Source organism: Schistocerca cancellata, chromosome 3 (assembly GCF_023864275.1).
Source record: "Schistocerca cancellata isolate TAMUIC-IGC-003103 chromosome 3, iqSchCanc2.1, whole genome shotgun sequence".
In the NCBI taxonomy this organism is placed as follows: Eukaryota; Metazoa; Arthropoda; class Insecta; order Orthoptera; family Acrididae; genus Schistocerca; species Schistocerca cancellata.
Window position 1 is genome coordinate 534,766,547 of NC_064628.1, and position 19,155 is coordinate 534,785,701.

At 42.6% G+C, this 19,155-nt stretch overlaps 1 pseudogene; it reads right to left on the reverse strand.

The window, feature by feature from the left end:
* Positions 1-18,108: 18,108 nt before the first annotated feature.
* On the reverse strand, positions 18,109-18,226 carry LOC126177670 (5S ribosomal RNA; annotated as a pseudogene).
* Positions 18,227-19,155: the final 929 nt, after the last annotated feature.

The following is a 19,155-nucleotide window of genomic DNA, read 5'->3' on the forward strand; positions in this document are numbered from 1 at the left end:
ATATGTTGGGGGTAAGTGAAGGGACGTGGAAAGAGCAGAAGCATTTACCATTAGGCAATTATAGGGTGTTATCAAGAGCAACAGAAAATGGTACACGGTCCAGTCACATCAATGTCACCACTTGTCACAAGCCTGAATAGCCTTTTGCAATGTCGACGTGGACGAAGAGAGTGAACGAGGTTCTCGAAGGTACCGACAAGGACGTGGAGTATGGTAAGCATTAATGTATTCGATTTGCAAACCCAACATATAAAATCTTGGTCAACCCTTGGGGCCGGCTGGAGCGGTTCTAGGCGCTACAGTCTGGAACCGCGCGACCGCTACGGTCGCAGGTTCGAATCCTGCCTCGGGCTTGGACGTTTGTGATATCCTTAGGTGAGTTAGGTTTAAGTACTTCTAAGTTCTAGGGGACTGATGACCTCAGATGTTAAGTCCCATTGTGCTCAGAGCCATTTTTTTTAAACAATCCTTAGGAGACATGACGCTAAAATCTAATAACAGTCGATTTAACTTTGATAATGGTCTCAATTCGGAGACGAAGAGAAGAGAGTCCATAAGTGCCGTGGCCCGCTGCGTTAGGTTCCTCGGTTCCACTGTCCGAACAGCCCAATCGAAGTGGTAACATAGATTCTGGATTGGGATTAAACCCAGGGAGTTTGGCAGCCAGGAGAATACCGTAAACTCATTCTGGTGCTCTTCGAAACACTCACGTACATACTGCGAACTGTGTGACAGGTTTCATTGCCCTGTTGATGCCACTGTGTTTAAGAAAAGAAGGTCCCCAATGATATAGGCATATTTTTGTTGATCCACTGTGCCTTCCCGAATGACGAAATCACCCAGGGAATACCACACAAAAAGGCGCCCCATACCATAGCTCCCCTTCCTCCTGACTGGACCCTTCCGACGATTGTTGAAGGGTGTTTACTTTCAGACGTTTCACGCAGTACACACCAAAGGTCATCCGTCCGATGAAGCGCAAAACGTGATTCATCCGAAAAGGTCACCTGTCGCCACTGACTGGACTTCCAGTTGCTATTGGCGTGCTAGCTACAGCCTTCGTCGCTGATAAACAGCAGTCGTCAAAGGTGCACGAACCAGACGCCTTCTTCAGAGGCCCATACGCAACAAAGGTCGCTGAACAGTCGTTGAGGAGGCGCTGTCAGTAGCCCCTTGGTTAGTCGGGGTGGTTATTTGCCTGACATTTGCACTTCTACTCGTTCGTACGCATCTCCGCACCCATAGTTTACCCCCACCGTCTGTGGCGTATGGTGCATCATGGTTGTCTCGGCCCCGGTTTTGATTAGCGCCATTTTGCCGTGCAGGATATACTTTAACCACGGCGTCACGCTAGCAGTTTACGAACTTTGCCGTTTCGGAAGTGCTTGCACCCATGGTCCGAAAGTCAACGATCATCCGCTTTTGTACACCAGATAGATCATTCCGTTCTGCATTATGACAACGACTGTTTTCCACACGATATAGCAGGTGTAGAAGTATGGAACCTGAATTTCCCTATAGATCGTGCTAGCCGTCAGTGTAGTGCCGTGAGACAGCGTCTGCAGCGCCATCTGCTTCCTGTAACGGCTGACGACGAATGTCAACTCACAGTAATCCAAGGTCCATACATCGGTACCTCTAAACAATAAACATGTCGAGTTGTGTGCCTACGAACTACGATTTTCGGGCAGCATTGGTCTTCTGTTGTTATTTGAATAAAACTGGTGCACAATAGCAGCTCTCGGCGAACATGCTCTTGGGAAAACACAGTGTTTCTAGTGGTTCAAAAAATTCCAAAGTGGTGATTTTGACATGAGAAATGACGTCGTAAATCATGGGTGAATTCAGGCAAACCATCGAGGTCTACTGCAAGATCAAACCGCTTTGGAAAGAAGACAATGCTCTGTATTTGGTGGGATCAGAAGGATTTCATCTGCTATGAGCTGCTAAAATCTGGTGAAACCGTTAGTGCTGATGGCTACCAACAGCAAATGATCGATATCGAGCATTAAGTGAAAAACTACCGGAATATGGAAAAGGCAACACAAATTCATATTGCTCCATGATAACGCCTCATCACTCACAGCAAAAGGCGTCAGGAAAATGATCGAGGTGTTTAGTTGGGAAATACTAGGGTATGCGGCTTAATCTCCAGCCTTGGCTTCGCCTGATTATCATCTGTTTGCATCACTGGGACACGCTCTCGCTGAACAACACTTCAGTTCGTATGAAAATGTAAGAAAATGGCTCGCTGAATGTATCGCTTCAAAAGAAGAATTGTTTTTTTCTTTTTGGCGTCGCATTTATTGCCTGCCAGAGAGGTGGGAGAAATGTGTAAATATCAATGGAGATTATTTTGAATAAAATATTGTTTATCGGTTTCAAACAAAATTTCTGTTTCATTCTTCTACACCTGGTGTATACCCTCCAGTACTAGGGCAGCTACCTGCCGTCTGTGTGTGGTTACTCCACGTTGACGGTGAACATAGCCGGTGGTGACGTTAATGTCACTGGACTTTGTAGGCCTACAGCGGAAATAGGATGTGGTAGGAATTGGAAGACTGGTAAGAGAGTGAATTAATTTGATCAGTTCTCATCAGTTACGACAGAGAACCAATGCTAACCACAAGAATTCAATTATATACATCAACACCACAAGCTGAAGACAAAGAGACAGATAGAGTACATAAAGACGTCGGACAGATAAATATGAAAAGGGTCATGAAAAAGTACGAGTAATAGTCTTGGAGGATTGGAACAGCTTGAGAGGGGAGAAACAACTGGTTTTACGAGACGATATGAGCACTTTAGTAGGAATTGGAGACGAGAGCGAATACTAGAGTTCTGCAGTAAACTTGAACTGGTAATACCGAATGCTGTCTTCAAAAATCATAAGAACATGAGGCACAATTGGAAAAGACACGGATTCAGGGGAAGATACTAGCTGGATTACATTATGGTCAGATAGGGATTCCAAGATCAGGTATTGTAAGGTGTACACCGGAGCGGTTACAGACTGACACAATTTAGTAATGATGAAGAGTTGGTTGAAATTTAAGAGAATCGTTAGGAAAAATAAACGTGGAAAGCTGTGAGACCCTGAAGAACTGATTAATGATCCCACACACCTGAAGTTATCTAAGACTCTAAATACTGCAATAATGAATAGAATAGTAGGCATTTCAGGTAAGGGGAATAGTCATGTCTAAGTACGGCAATTAAAGAAGTTGGACAGACAAATACAGGGTCACTCATAAGCACCAGTTGCCTATAATTAAAGTGCAGCTGCTCACGGAGGTCCAGTGTGGTCTTCAATCATCGTACGGCAGTGAACATTGGTAGATATGCTATTTTGGCCACTATGGACAAATCTGGGCCTTTACAGCATCTCGTCGACGTCTCCAGGGCTCATACAGAACAAATTGTGTAGGGTGGAGTAAATAATAAAATAAAGACGACGCCTTTCTCGCTTGTTTGTCCATTTTTGTCCACATCCTAATCCATTACATAAGGAAATATTTCTATACGTCTGTCTTGCATTCACATTGCCAGATTTGCACCTGATGTCCAAAACTGGAACGCAAGTTTTGCATCCGAAATGGGTTCTGCATTAACCTATTAGAATATCTACTACGTTTCACTGTTATACGAAAATTAGATTCCACACTGGACCTTTGAGAACAGCTGCACTTTAATTGTAGCCACCCACAACCTCTGTTATTGGCAGATAGACCATAGACCAAAAATTCGGTGAAGCACACCTCTTGACTTGTCTTGATTTGACTTGTCTCGATTGAACGAACGTACTTCGCAGTAATACATAAAGACTGCATACTCTTCGTTCAGATCCATCTAAAACTGTTGTAACTGACAGTGGAATAATGCGTGCGACTTCAGAAATTTTACCAGCAATTTCTGCACGTGCTCCATGCCTACAGATTTAGAACAAAGTGCTTCTTGATATACAGAACAATGAGTCCCGTCTAAAACCGTTGCAATTTTTTGCTATTTCATTTTCAACTAAATCTTTGAATTCCTTCTGTACAGTACCGTAATGTTGTTTTGTAGCAAATTTTCAGTACCTGTCTATTATCCAACTACATAATAGATACTGAGACTTGTCATCCTCCCTTTTGTCATTCCCATTCATTTTTAAAGGCTTGTGACAATAGAACGCTAGATTGACTCTTTTTTGCCAACACTCTCTGGGCCTGTGAATGTCCTTCTTACCACAAACAAATACCGTAGGGTAAACAGCGCTGGCACAAAGATTCTGCAGTACTGAAAAGAACTATGAAGACAGAAAAATCCCACAGCGCAATACAAAATTAAATGTCGTACTGTACGGAGTACTTCCGAGAAAGGCCGAACATAGCCAAGACAGGACGAGCCTCAGCCTGCACACAGTGCGCACACCCAGCACGTGAGCCGTTTGGCACACCGTGACCGGCATTGATGTAAACAAATCATCTGCACCACACTGGGGCATCTAATTAGTTCGCACCTGGTATAGGCAACCCAACGAACAGATTTCCGAAGTGGGCTGCTGCAACGCCTTCCTGGGAAATTCATACCAGTGACGTCACTGAATTGCATTCACATATTGACATATGCCTCGTCAAAAATGGTGCCTATGTTGAGCACCTCTAATGGAAATTAAAAGAGAGATGCTCTATCCACTGATATGTGTCTATTTTCTGTATATACTATAGATTTTATTTTTCGGAGCCATCTTTTGGAATTCTGGGCATTTTTGTGAAAGCCCTGTACACGTAGGGTAACTATAAGGAAACCTTGGGTACCAGAAGAAATACTGCAGTTTATCGACGGAAGAGGAAAGTACAAATGTGCTCAGGAAAAGAGAATAATATAACATTGTAAGTCATTTAGGAATGAAAGAAATAAGAGGTTCAGGGAAGCTAAGGAAAAATTATTGTAACAGAAGAAATGAGAGTACGAAGAACAGATTCAGAACATAGAAAAGTCAAAACCACCTTCGCTGAAGCTGAAGAGAAAAGAGCGAGAGAGCTGATAAGTGGATGAAATATGCTGTTGCCCTATGACGAGAAGGATCTGCGGCTGTTGTCATAGAAGAATGAATAAATATCGATTCATAAGACGAAGGATATCCAGAATTGCAGTCATAGTCTGACAGAACTTCGGAAGACTTGTAATCAAATACACAAAATGGCGTAGGTAATATTTAATCATGGACTGAGAGGAACCCGGAAAAAAAGAAATTCGTATTGTTTGAGATGTGTTTTATAGAATTTGCTGAAAATCAGGTAGACAACCACACGCTGTGCCATACGCTGTCTTAAGTTGGCAGCTATCAGAGAGAGCAGCTGTTATAAGATAATTCTTGCGATTTTTATTAATTAATTGTTGATTTATTACCGTTAGCAACTAAACGTGCTATCTTGCTACCCAATGCATGTTACATAACAGTAACTGTAATTGAAACAAAGTTTTCGTAAAACATTATTACTAATTATTGAACCTCTAGTTTATAGTTGAAATGATCTGTCGTGAGAAACCAGTACGTAAGCTCTTATAACTGGTTACTAATTTTATGAAATGAAATTTCAAGTTGATGCGCCTTGTTATAATTAAGACCTCATATACATGAAGATACTCGAGCTTCGGCTCTCAGAGTCGTTACTAACCTTTTCAAAGATGGTCATGTATTACTGTTCACTACAACTAGATATTATTGCAATGAGACTACGAGTTATCTCCATGGTCGACATATAACTGCTCTACCTTTTACTCGTGGGCTTCAATGACGGCACCGCAGAACTGCTCTGACGGATATCTAGCCCAAGGAGCTGCTGTGTAGTATTTACGACTAAAAATCCCTCAGACGGCAGTGATCTGGTCCCGGCGACATACGACATATGTGCCACTTCACCTTAACTTGCCCCAGTCCCCCGCTCCTCTTTCTTCCTCTTTTGTTTTCTTTTAGTCGTCAGTCTTCAAGTGGTCTGATGTGGTACGAATTTCTCTACTGTGATAACCTCTTCATCTCAGAGTAGCACATACACTCAACTTCCTGTATTATGTGTTGGCTATATTATCTTTGTTCTTCCCCTACAGTTTCTACCCTCCACAAGTACCACGGAAGCTATTCCCTGATGTCTTAACACATATTCTGTTATCCTGTCCCTTGTTCTTGTTAATGTTTTCCACCTTCTTCCTTCCGATTTTGGAGGAGGCCTCCTCATTTCTTACCTTGCAGTAGTGGAAGCTGTGGCGGGAAGCATGTAACCAGACAAATTAATTATATCATCCCCCCCCCCCCCCCCACCATTTTCTACTGTGACAACCTGTCAGCCTCACCATCTTAGAATAGCATTTACAGCCAAGATCTTCAATTATTTATTACATGTGCTCCATTCTCTACCTTTCCCTGCAGTTTTTACCCTCTGCAGTTCCGTAGAGTAGCATGAAAGTTATTCCTTTATGCCTTAATTCATGTCCTATTATTCTCTCCCTTCCTTTCGTCGATGTTTTCTACATATTTCTCTTCCCACCGATTCTGCAAAGAATTCTCTCAGTTCTTAACTTAGTCATCCACGTAATTTTCAGCAACCTTCTGTACTACCACATGTCAGGCGCTTGGATTCTCTTCTTCTCTAATTCCCCCCACAGTCCATGATTCACATTCACACAACGCTGCGCCCCAGAAGTCTATAAAAGTAGAAGTGACACGTGGAAGTAATGATCAAGGAAATATTATGCGTAATAGTGTTTGTGATTTTGTACTCATATGACAGATGCACTAAACATAGTATTGACTCCTGTTTTAAGCAGCTATGAACCGAGAAAGCAAGTAATACAGACAGTGTTTGTTCTATCAGCTGAGCTACTCCCGTCAGACACCTCAGTGAATGACTTGGTTCAGTTCGCTTATAGTGTATGTGCCAACGGCCTTGCCGCAGTGGTAACACCGGTTCCCGTCAGATCATAGAAGTTAAGCGCTGTCGGGCTGGGCTAGCACTTGGATAGGTGACCATCCGGTCTGCCGAGCGCTGTTGGCGAGCGGGGTGCACTCAGCCCTTGTGAGGCAAACTGAGGAGCTATTTGAGAAGTAAACTGTCTCGGAAACTGACATACGGCCGGGAGATCGGTGTGCTGACCAAATGCCCCTCCATATCCGCATCCAGTGACGCCTGTTGGTTGAGGTTGACACAGCGGCCAGTCAGTACCGTTGGGCCTTCATGGCCTGTTCGGGAGGAGTTTGGTTTTATAGTGTATGTAATGTATTCGTACTTACGAATGTGGACAACCATCAGGTCTAGGATCCAATCATAACAATGAAAATTTGTGTTGGCACGGGACTCGCACTCCGATTTCCCGCTTATCGCGAGCGGTCGTCTCACCATTAGGCTATCCGAGCATGCTGCACCGCCAGACCCAAACTTCCATATGTCGTTAACCATGCGTCTACAACCTGCACTCGCATCTCCATTATATACAGAGGGGTCCAAAAAAATGTGTCCACTGTTTAAAAGTCCATAACTTGCAAACTAATGGACGGAGTTGTCTCATTTTTGGTGAAAGTGTAGTTTAAAGTCCAAATTAAAGATATCACTGTAGGTGTACGAAATGGTCACCATTAACATCCACACACAAACGATACCGCGGAACTGTAGCAGGAACTACCGACTGCAACGTGTTCAGTTGGATATTTGCACATGAATGTACGATGGATTCTCGACGTTCATCCAATGTGGGTGGCTTTTGTCGATAAACGACGTCCTTTAGTGTTCCCCACAGGTAAAAGTGCAGAGGAATTAGGTCTGGGGAACGTGGTGGATACTCCACAGCACCTCTACGACCTATCCATCTTCCTGGTAGATTTTCGTCGAGATACGCCCTAACACGATTTTGGTAGTGGGTTGGGGCACCATCTTGTTGAAAGTAAATTCCTCCGTCTCCATACAAGTCTCGGATGGCAGGTAAAATGGATGGTTCAAATGGTTCAAATGGCTCTGAGCACTATGCGACTCAACTTCTGAGGTCATTAGTCGCCTAGAACTTAGAACTAATTAAACCTAACTAACCTAAGGACATCACACACATCCATGCCCGAGGCAGGATTCGAACCTGGGACCGTAGCGGTCGCTCGGCTCCAGACTGTAGCGCCCAGAACCGCACGGCCACTCCGGCCGGCGTAAAATGGATGTCTGAAGCTTCTGAAGGTACACCTCACCGGTAACTGTACCGTCAGACAAGAATGGCCCAATCAAGCCCGGTAAGACAACCCACACCACACATTTACTCCTGGAAAATTCACGGCTTTGTCTACATGGACGTTTGGATTTTCAGCGGCCCAGTAGATGCAACTGTGGCGATTTACTGTACCATTGCGTTTGAACTGTGCCTCATCCGACCACACAATCATCTCTGCAAACTCTTTATCGTTGCGCACCATATTAGTAAACCACTCGCAGTACTCCATTCTACGATATAGGTCGTCCTCGTTCATTGTGTATAGCAATGGTGGGATGTAGCCCTCCCACTTTGCTGTCTTCAAAATTTGCCGAACACTTAAGCGACTCACTCCGCCCGTGAAGAGCACACTGTCTCACAGGCTTCTGTGGTGAGCGAGTGAATTGTTGTAACACACGACTGGAGTTAGCAGGACTTGTTACTGTTACAGGTCATCCAGATCGTTGTTTGTGTACATCTTTAACACAGGCTTAGGCTTCAAATTTGTCCCGAATGCGATGAATCGTTAAACGTGTCGGTGGCTCTGTTTGATACTCATTTCGCCATTGCCGTTGAACCTCATTAATGTTTTCGTACTTAAAATACCACTTCAAAACTGACTTCCTTTCATCGAATGTAAGCCTTGCGCCAGCCATGTTTACTCGAGTAACTAGGTGCAACTAAGAACAAAACCCTGACTATCTGGCGACTGTCATCTGACAAAACAAAACACCGCAATACAAAGTTTGTGTGGTGATTGCCGGAACTACAAACTATTGCACTACCAAAGATGAGACAACTCCGTCAATTAGTTTGCCAGTTATGGACTTTAAAACAGTGGATATATAATGCCACACAGTGAAGACATTGTAATTGAAAGCCTGTTGCCCGGTGTCGGCAGATAAATACGATATTGCAGTGCCCGTTCCTTCGGACATGCAACACGGGCACTGCAATATCGTATCGCGCTTATAATAGCTACTCACTGGTTTTCATGATGCTGTTTGGTCGTAGTTCCTGTCCTCATATGAAAGCATCAAAACAGAGGTGAAATCTGTCAAACCTCAGTATGGTATTGCTCTTCTCTGCTGGGGAGAATATTTACGACCTAAGATAGGTGTTCCTTCCTGAGGATGAAAAACCACGAAGGAATCTCTTTCGTCTACTGAAATGTCAAATAATGAGCCAAGCCACAAGGAGTGGGCAGACGAGCGGCGAGGGCAAGCGGGACCGCATCTGCACGGGAACTTAATCAGGCACAGACGGAAGGGAACAATGGCGCGAGATGCGGAGCCGAGACAACAGGCAGATGTTGCGGCCTCCTCCGCCTCTGCCTCTCCTCTGAGGGGAGCGGGCGCAAGCGCCAGCCGCCGAATCCACCAATGGCAGCATCGCAGATAATGCCGGCCGTTTGGGAACAGACTTAGTGCCCAAGCAGTGCGAGGGCAGGGCGGTCTCCACACGTCAGACAGCACTAAAGCCACTACTTTATAAAGCACACAGTTGGCCAGTAAAACTGCAACACAATGAATGCAGTAAACAACAAACGTCACATAGCATAAAGTGTATTAAATGTTTGGATATGCAAGTGATTAGAGTTTCACCTCATACTAGCAGTGTATGTAGGAGTAACGCTGTCTACGTTATGTATTCCACCTATAAGGAATAATTGCACAGCGAGTTCCTCATTGAGAAGTCGCATTTCAATGTTGGTTGCTTGGGGGAAGATCGTATTACCGTTGTTGTTGTGATATTCATTGCGAAGACCGATTCGATGCAGCTTCCGATGCTACTCTACTATCTGGAAGCCTCTTCATCTCCGAATAACTGCTGCAACCTACATCCATTTTAATCTGCTCCCTATATTCCTCTGTTAGTCCCCTGTACGGTTTCTATACCCCACACTTCCCTCTAATACTAAATTGGTGATCTTTTGATGGTACAGAATGTGTCCTATCAACCGATCCCTGCTTTTACTCAAGTTGTGCCACAAATTTCTATTCTCCCAAAATCTGTTCAGTACCTCACCTTTAGTCGCATCATCTACTCATCTAATCTTCAGCATTCTTCTGCAGTACCACATTTCAAAAGCTTCTATTCTCTGCTTGTCTAAATTGTTTATCCTCCACGTTTCAATTCCGTACATGGATACAATCGAGACAAGTGTCTTCAGAAAATATTACCCAACACTTCAGTTTATACAATGTTAATAAAATTTCTTCAGGAACGCTTTTCTTGTGTTGCCAGTCTACATTTTATATCCTCTGAAAATTCAACTATCATCAGTTATTTTACTGCCCAAACAGCAAAACTCGTCCACTACTTTATCTTCCTCGTGTCATACTCTACTTTCCTGAGCATCACCAACTTTAATTCGAGAACAGAATTTCAAGTATTGTATTCCAGTCGACGCTGTCATAAGTTTCTCTATGTCTACAAATGCTATAAACGTAGGTTTGCCTTTCCCTAATCTATCTTCTAAGAGGGCTCCTAGGGGCAGTATTGCCTCTCGTGTGTTAGTAACTTTCTCCGAAATACAAACTGATCTTCCCCGAGGTCGGCTTCTACCAGTTTTTCTATTATTATATAAATTATGTGTGTTAGTAGTTTGCAACAGTTACTTATTAAACTAATAGTTTGTTAATATTCGCACCTGCTCTCTTTGTTACTGAAATTGTTACATTCTTCTTGACGTCTGAGGGTATTTAGCCCCATACATTCTGCAGACTTGCTGCAATAGTTCTGTCATGGCTGGCTCTCCCAAGGCTATCCGTAGTTCTGAAGTAAAGTTATCTACTGCCGGGGCTTTGTTTTGATATAAGTCTTTCAGAGCACTGTCATATTCCTCTAGCATTATCTGCTATCTCTTCTTCGTCTACGCCCTCTTCCCTTTCTACAATACAGCTTTCAAGTTCATTTCCCGTTTATAGTCACTACATGTAAAGATCGTGTTATGACTCGGGAGAAGAAGTGTATGACGGCACATATAGCAATTGAGTATCGGCATGATCGTGGAACTATCGAGATGTGGACTATCGTTCAGAAATATTACTCCTGCTCTTGAATAACAACAGCTTGGCTGCTCTTGCGAAAAGCCGTGCGCAGAAAGTAATACGATTTGTCATATGTTAATGAAGAACTTCTAAGAATAATACTATGAGTCACCTTTTGGTCTTGGTTCTTTGTCACCTGTAATAGTTTTACTACGTTATTTCTTTTTTGCCTACGAATGTGGCCAGGCCGCGAGAATTTCTATAGGCGATATTGCCACAGTGCGCAAGTTTCGGCTGGTCCCGGCGGAGGTTCGAGACCTCGTTCGGGCATGGGTGTGTGTGTTGGTCCTCAGGATAATTTAGGTTAAGTAGTGTGTAAGCTTAGGGACTGATGACCTTAGCAGTTAAGTCCCATAAGGTTTCACACACATTTGAACATTTTTTTCGCAAGCTTAAACCCGATTTGAGCCACCGACACTGCTTATCGCTTAGTCTATAGCTGAGAACTTTCTCGCCTACATCTCCATGCATCGCTTTCTGCTGTCATTTTAATTCAAACTTGCTGTTTTTGTTACTAAGTGGGTTCTTGTCGATATTTACTATATTTTCATTAATTTTTAGGAGCTCTGGATGGAATGTGTCATATTTTTATATGGTTAACCAGTTACGTTCCGCCTAGTGTCGTCCGTTCTGGATTCATGGTAGGTATTTTTAATTTTTGACTGGGTATTCTAGCCCATTATTGGTCTTTTATCACATTAGGTTGGGAGGACATTTCTTCACGGTTCTTTTAGTTAAAAAAACAGCATGGTCGAGAAAACGTGTACCCATACTTTCTGTTTACCTATCTATCCCCTAATTGTGTCATTCATTCTCGACAAGCAGTATTGAATCCCGTCCGTGTTGCAACTTTAATGTCATGATTCCCGATGCAAGTAATCAGCTCTGTTTCTCACAATGGATTGTACCTGTAATTCGGCAACAATTGTAGTGAACGCTTTTTTTAAAATTTAACAGATCTAAGCTGATAATGTGGATATTAGGCTAAGTAAGCGGTCGTTAAATAATTTACTTGCAAGGGCAGCCAAGCTGTAATTATTCGCCGGCCGTAGTGGCCGAGCGATTCTAGGCGCTACAGTCGGGAACCACGCGACCGCTACGGTCGCAGATTCGAATCCTGCCTTGGGCATGGATGTGTGTGCTGTCCTTAGGTTAGTTAGGTTTAGGTAGTTCTAAGTTCTAGGGGACTTATGACCTCAGCATATGAGTCCCATAGTGCTCAGAGCCATTTGAACCATTTGTTATTATTCAACATGTTTAGTTACGGCTGTGATTCTCCCTCGTACAAGATAGTGTTTAAGTGTTTCTCTTATTGCCTGAGTCCCCAGCCTGTCACGTACATTTGAATCGATAGGTTCAGTAGAGCTATACTTGACCCAGTGCTGGATCTTACCGGATCCAAGCAAGCAGTGCCCGAGAGGACCGACATACTATTAGTTAGGCCGTACGCGATCGTACAACCACATCAGGTACCTCGAACAGGAACTGGGCAGGAAGACAAGGATCTACATGAACAGTTCGACGACGTCTAGAGCACAGCTTTAACCTCAGTGACCGTTGCTGTGTATTCCCTTGAACCGGCAGCAAAGAGAAGGCACACAACATGTCATCGTGGCCGATGTATCCATATGTGGAGAACCCACAGAGAACTAACGTTGCCAGATTGCATATGTCATCGTTATACAGCCCAAGACCAGGCCTGCTGGTACGGGGTACCACTGGGTACACAACACTACAATCCCTGGATTGAACTGTCGGTAATTTCGACAGCAGTCCACATTATTGGTGTATTGATGCCAGTGACTGTGCCCAAATTCTAACTCTCCACACGTTGTCTTTCAACAAGATAACACAAGACCGCATGTTGTCCGTGCTGCCTTCACCTAACTTGATACGCAGGATGTTCTACTGTTGCAGTGGCCAGCACATTCTCTAGAGCTCTACGCCACTGAAACCACTTGCCGACCGGTTGCTGAGAGACAGCTGAACACTGAGAGACGTGAACACTGTTGTTCATCAGTGAATATGAAGTGGCACAACTTATTCATTTTCAAACAATTCCCAACAGATTACAAGTTAATAAATGGTATCTTTTTCTTTACATCGGAAAATAGTGCCTCTAAACAGCTAAGTTAAACGACGAATGAAATAAAATCCTCATTAACATGGCACTTGCACGAAAATCACGCAGTTAGTTTAAAACTTCAGCAACATTAAAAAAAAACCTTTGTCTTCAAGAATAAAACTCAGTGTTGAAATGAATAATCGATATCCAGCAAACGAAGCGTGATTGACAGCCCAACCCCCAGTGGAAACAGCATTCGTGTAAGGCTCCTCTGGTCCATAAATGCACATATCGTTTTCCTAGCAGAATAGTACAATACTGTAGCGACATTTATGTAGATTGTAAGGAACCGAAGGCAGCATGTAGACGCTAACGAACTTATACAGAGGGAGGAGGCTTCAGTTTCTCAGTTTCTATTTTCTAAAAAACTTTGTGAAATGTATGAAATAGAAAACGGAGCAGGGGAAACAAGGATGGAGTACTAGGTGTCAGACGAAGTAATACAAAACGGTTCAGTATTGCGTATTTTCCTGTACACGTCCACGCTATTGTAATAAATATTGGAAGTGTAATTATAGACTGGTCGGAGTTGAAAATAGAAATGAAACCAAGGAATTGAGTGGTTGTAGGAGCGTCTTTATAATGAAGTGTACACCATTAAAATTATAACGCAAAAAAACATATAACGAAATTTTACTTATTGTGCGTATACGGTGTAGTACGTAGAAATCACCATTACATGGTTTGAGGAGCGAAATTTAGTACGCAGGGCTGCCAATTGTGACGGCAAGAACGTCTCTAACCCTGCTGGGTGTCGAGTAGGACTGATGTGGCTAACTTCCACGCTGCTTCAACTGTTTGCCATTCGCCACATAAGAGCTGCCATGTTCAGCTGTCCCTAGCCCTTCCCAATTAATTAGTTAATTAGGGTAAGATAAGACATGTTCTGGCTGTTACACTTTACTGCGTAAGTGGTGTCAAAAAAAGCAAACGTTCCCATCTTTCGTCTGCCACTTGTAGGAAACACCTTTTTCCTTGCTAGTTGCTTTGACCGTTACAGCTCGGCTTTTTGTCTGTACAATGTATGAAGATTGACCTACAGTACATAACATAATCCAGGGAACAATAAAAGACTATTAAAAGTTGGAAATACATTGGAGTAGTAAATAGAAATAGACTGAAAAAAAATCGAGGAGAATTATTTGGAGCTTTATGAGATTGTATGCAAATCACATGGAGACAACTACCCAGGAACATAGATGGGGCATTTTGACTCCAGCTCACGACGTTTAGAAGGTCTAATTGCAGCACGTGCTGTCTCCTTATTGTACTGAAAGTCAGACATCTTCGCGAATTGTTGTATGTGGAGATCGTTTACATTTCAGTATGCCTAATCAACTGTATTTTGTCACGGTATTTATGAACATGACCTCATGTGGACCCGGAACATGTCAGGAAAATGAAATGTATTGTACACACTTCGTACAAGCATTCAAATGCTTATAATTAATGTTCAGCTTACAGATTGTAAGCCAAAAGCTCAGCTACGGCATGGAACAAGGTAGATATATTGCAACAGGTTTCTACTTATAAATGTATACAATAAATTTCATAATAATGTGTATTTACTCAAACGTTTGCAGAACTTTCTAAGCCACATTTAAACGTAAGGAAATATCGCTATTAGAAGTTTATCAGTTTACAAGTGATAACAGCTAGTTTGTGCGATTTTTGTATACTCTCGAAGTCGCAGAGAATAAATGTTATTTGAGAATTACTAAGGATATAGGCAATTTAATCAAATTTTAGTAATTGTTTTAATGCAATTGCAGTCTTTCGGAAAATCCTCGAACGTGCGTAGTGCTAAAAAATGCTCTTTACTGGCAGAACTGGTGACAGTGGTGAAACTATAAACATTATATGGTGTTCACAATGTTATGGTAAAATTTGTTCCCAGATACAATAATTCTCACTTCTGGTAGCTGGTACAAATGTCATATTTTTGTGATTAATTGATGCCACCGTACTCTTCTAACAAATTCACTAATTAAAAATTGCTCACAACTGGCAATATTTTCACAGTAATGGAGTACACGAAATCTGACTTCAATTATCCATCGATAGTAGACGAACAATGACAACGACGTGATCTGATCCCTTAACTTCCGTAACCGATGATGTGAAACCAGAAACGAAAATTTTTTAATTAGTAGTCAGAGAAATGAAAAAAGGGTAATATGTAGATATTTAAGTACTTGTCAGTGCGTCTTTTCCTTTTGTTAGAGAAATGGTAAAGGCTATAAACAGGCAATAATCTTTTTTGGCACTTAATGTGCCACACAAGTTTTACAATGCAGAAAGAAATACTTAACGAGTTTTATCGCTACCTATACAACACAGTTAACTTGTACTACATCGTCAGTAAGGAAAACAGCAACTCGTTTAATGTCTCTTCAAGATCTAACACATGATTGCTACCACTTCAGACCTTCAAAGCGAGTAATTACCGTCGGCTTACTCTTACCTGCAGCTTCGATGCTGCAGTTATTTTTTGCTGGCGTCTCGGACGGTCCGGGAGCTTTGCTGATGCTTCGAAATGGCTTATTGTGCCGTGAATTTTCGCTTGGAATGTGGTTCCTCTGGCTCCGTTGGATCATATATTCCACCAACTTTTTTTCCTGAACTCACAGTTTGATCTTTTTCTTGGCTTAAAATCCGAAAAAATTACGATAAAAATTTATAGCTGCAACATTGTCTTATGGTCTCGTTTTATCTAGAGCATTTTTCTGTGGTAGACGGGAAATTGATAATATTGGTCTCGTCATAATATAATACTGTTTATACTGGGCAAACCACCTGCGCTACAAGTTTCACCATACTTATTTCTTATTGTAGGGCTTACATTCTAACGACTCTGGTTCGGAGAATTATTACAGCTAGCTGTAGCTGTATATTTATGGTCCTCCTCCTTGTAATGAAGTATTTAGGACTGTATAACATTTCATGGGCGAAAGCTGTATATATGCGATTCTGTGTAGCAACCTCCTGCTTTTTCTCTATCTGTATGGTAGGAGTAGACACGTTCTTCCTTTCAGTTCTGACAGCAAGTTATGTTAAGTCTACGTCGCTGTCTTTCATAACGAGAGCGCCCGTCTCTTACTGTTAGTGTCTGTGATCACATTTGGGTCTTCGCAGTAGGAGAATTCCGGAATTTTAGTCGTATGAGTGGAAATAGGGTACAGCCCTGATCCGACTCGATGCGCGTCATAGTTATAATGTAACGGTTAGATACATTTTCCGTTTCTGATTACTCTGTCGTCGACGGAATGCTCAAGGCTATTTTTCTTCCTTCTCATCTACTGGTTGTACTTGCGAAAACCATCATGCTGAAGCGAATTGTTGGGTAACGTTTTGCCGTTGATAGTTGGGAAGACTGCCACATATGTATTACATTTTGAAACTCCGGTTTCGTAAACGATAGGCCAACATAGTAAGCTCATTTTCAGCCATATTATTATTGCCAAGTGGTCCATCAACTGGTGATGAGAAATCACGTAGTGAGCGACCTAAAAGAAGTGACAGTATAGAAATAGAGAACGACACCCTTATGGTCACCTGCTGATACAACTTATTATATCTGGAATATCAAAAAGGCTGCAATGAATTATAACTGGAGGTAGATGGGGCTAGAAGTTTACTTACTTTGTGTGCCCTTCCCTAAATTTTTTTCGTAGATTATTACGCTCTCTTTAAAAATAGTTTTAGTTTTAAAGAATTAATGGCGTTGCAACCAAAAGTATATAGTAACAGTGAGAAATAAAACTCAGTTAGCTATCTGAGACAACTCCATTAGAGCCAGTACCGCAAATGAAATTATAAAAAAAATTAGAGAAGAAACTGAAACAACTAATAAAGGTAACTGGTACAAATTCCAAGAACGAACTGCAAAAGAGACAGAGTAAACATTACAATTGATAAAGTATAAAAAGGAAAGAGATGGAATGAGGAGTGTTAAAGCACTAGAACTAAGAGATCAGTAATGGAGAATATGGGAAAATTTATAAAAAGAAGAAGAGCTGGAAAGAAGAAAAGAAACATTAAACGTAATCCATAAAATCAAATGAATCTTTGAAAGTTCTCATTTTCCACAAAAACAAAAGAATTCAAGAAAATCACACCATAAATAAAATTACAAATTTTCATCACGATTTTGAGCATGTACCTCAACAACCAACATGATACAGAAAAATAAGTTCAAATGACAAGAAAAATTGTGAAATATGAAGAAAAACTTTTAACAGATCCTCAAACTGTCCGATACCAACAGTAATATTCAAAGAAACTCTCCTCCAGAACAGGCCACGAAGGATAAACCTCAAAACTTCCACAATTAAGAAAAAATGAAGGTTACAAACAAGACATCGCGAACAGAAAGAACATTGCAATTCTATAGTAACCACAATTTCAAGTTTAGGTTGCCCACGTCTGATGGTACAATCTGTGACAGAATTTTAGAGACCCTAGCCTCACCGTTACGCTGAATTGCACAGCATTAAAAATAAACTAAATTGCACCTGGACAGGCCATGAACGCCCAACTTTACCAACCGGCCGCCGTGTCATCCTCAGCCCATAGGCGTCACTGGATGCGGATATGGAGGGACATGTTGCCAGCACACCGCTCTCCCGGCCGTATATCAGTTTGCGAGACAGGAGCCGTTACTTATCAATCAAGTAGCTCCTCAATTTGCGTCACAAGGGCTGAGTACACCGCGCTTGCCAACAGCGCTTGGCAGACCGGATGGTCACCCGTCCAAGTGCTAACCCAGTCCGACAGCGCTTAACTTCGGAGATCTGGCGGGAACCGGTGATACCACTGCGGCAAGGCCGTTGGCACAATAGTCAAGAGTACCAGAAAATCTTGAGCGTAATTTCCCACCAGTAGAGCAATAAATTTATGAAATATTCCAAAAACTAAGAAACAAGAGAGAAAGTGACGAAGGCTAGTTTACAAAAGAGGTATTAATATGAACAAAACTAAAGGTTAGAAGCTATCTACTCTTGATATATGGGAAAATTCAGAAAATGGAAAAACTTCATACACTCCTGGAAATGGAAAAAAGAACACATTGACACCGGTGTGTCAGACCCACCATACTTGCTCCGGACACTGCGAGAGGTCTGTACAAGCAATGATCACACGCACGGCACAGCGGACACACCAGGAACCGCGGTGTTGGCCGTCGAATGGCGCTAGCTGCGCAGCATTTGTGCACCGCCGCCGTCAGTGTCAGCCAGTTTGCCGTGGCATACGGAGCTCCATCGCAGTCTTTAACACTGGTAGCATGCCGCGACAGCGTGGACGTGAACCGTATGTGCACGTCCGCATGTATCCCGTGCCACCCAACGTGCTCTAGAAGGTGTAAGTCAACTACCCTGGCCAGCAAGATCTCCGGATCTGTCCCCCATTGAGCATGTTTGGGACTGGATGAAGTGTCGTCTCACGCGGTCTGCACGTCCAGCACGAACGCTGGTCCAACTGAGGCGCCAGGTGGAAATGGCGTGGCAAGCCGTTCCACATGACTACATCCAGCATCTCTACGATCGTCTCCATGGGAGAATAGCAGCCTGCATTGCTGCGAAAGGTGGATATACACTGTACTAGTGCCGACATTGTGCATGTTCTGTTGCCTGTGTCTATGTGCCTGTGGTTCTGTCAGTGTGATCATGTGATGTATCTGACCCCAGGAACGTGTCAATAAAGTTTCCCCTTCCTGGGACAATGAATTCACGGTGTTCTTATTTCAATTTCCAGGAGTGTAAG